Raw genomic sequence first — 1,702 nt, 5'->3', positions numbered from 1 at the left:
CACAGGCGCGTCGTCATCTTCGCGCTGCGCCGCATCCTGCGCGGCGAGGAGCTCACCTACGACTACAAGTTCCCCATCGAGGAGCCGGCCGCCAAGCTGCCCTGCAACTGCGGCGCGCGGCGCTGCCGGCGCTTCCTCAACTGAGCCGGGGACGGGGTCTCCGGGGGGCGCCCTGGGCGGTTTGGGGGCGTCGGGGTGGAGGTGTGGGAGGATGGAGAGGTTCTGGAGGTGGTTGGAGGTGATTGGGTGTTATGGGGGGGGTTTGGAGAAGGTCGGGGAGGTGTGGTGGTCCACCAGGAGTTGTGGAGGTGAACCAAGACCCATAGGGCTCAACAAAGAGTCGTGGAGGTCAACCAAGGATTATGGTGGTCAACCGAGAACCGTGGTGGTCGACCAAGAGCCATCGAGATCAACAAAGAGTCGTGGAGGTCAACCAAGAATCATGGTGGTCAACCAGGAACCATGGTGGTCAACCAAGAGCCATCGAGGTCAACCAAGAGTCATGGAGGTCAATCAAGAGTTGTGGTGGTCAACCAGGAACCATGGTGGTCAACCAAGTGTGGTGGTGGTCAGTCAAGAGTCGTGGAGGTCAGCCAAGAGTCATGGTGGTCAATCGAGAATCATGGAGGTGAACCAGGAGCCATGGTGGTCAACCCGGAGTTGTGGGGGTCAACAAAGAGTCATGGAGGTCAACCAAGCATCATGGAGGTCAACCAGGAGCCATAGGGGTCAGCCAAGAGTCATGGTGGTCAACCAAGAATCATGGTGGTCAACCAAGAGTCGTGGTGGTCAACCAAAAGTCCTGGATCTCAACCAAGAGTTGTGGAGGTGAACCAAGAGTCATGGAGGTCAATCAAGAGTCATGGAGGTCAACCAACAATCATGGTGGTCAACCAAGGATGATGGTCAACCAAGAGTCCTGGAGGTCAACCAAGAGTTGCGGTGGCCAATCAAGAATCGTGGTGGTCAACCAAGAGTTGCGGTGGCCAATCAAGAGTCGTGGTGGTCAACCAAGGGTCATGGTGGTCAACCAAGAGTCATGGTGGCCAACCAAGAGTCCTGGATCTCAACCAAGAATCATGGGAAGAAGATAGTGAGGTGCTCCTTGAAGCTGTAGAGATGCCTGGGAACACCCAAAAATCATGGACAGGTCCTGGAAGTCCTGGAGATTCCTCCAGTCAATCAAGAGTCGTGGAGATCAACCAAGAGTCACGGGAAGAAGATTTCAAGGTGCTCCCAGAAGTTCTTGAGAAGCCTCCAGTCAAATGGAAGCTCCCAAAACCCATGGGAATGAGATTTTGGGTGTTCCTGGAAGTTCTTGAGATGCCTCCACTCAACTGGGAGATTCCAAAAATCATGGGAACGAAATTTTGGGGTGCTCCTCGAAGTTCTTGAGATCCCGCCACTCAACCAGAAGCTCCCAAAAATCATGGAACGAAATTTTGGGTGTTCCTTGAAGTTCTTGAGATGCCTCCACTCAACCGGAAGATGCCATAAATCATGGGAATGAAATTTTGGGTGCTCCTCGAAGTTCCTGAGATGCCTCCACTCAACTGGGAGAACCCAAAAATCATGGGAACGAAATTTTGGGTGCTCCTGGAAGTTCCTGAGATGCCTCCAACCCTGGGGACCCCCTGAGAAGAGACTTCGGGGTTCTCCAAGCGCCACCTCCAGCCCTGGAGACCCCACCCCACAATGGGGC

Source organism: Geospiza fortis, unplaced genomic scaffold (genome assembly GCF_000277835.1).
Source record: "Geospiza fortis unplaced genomic scaffold, GeoFor_1.0 scaffold624, whole genome shotgun sequence".
NCBI lineage: Eukaryota > Metazoa > Chordata > Aves > Passeriformes > Thraupidae > Geospiza > Geospiza fortis.
Note: the sequence above shows the minus strand (reverse complement) of the source record.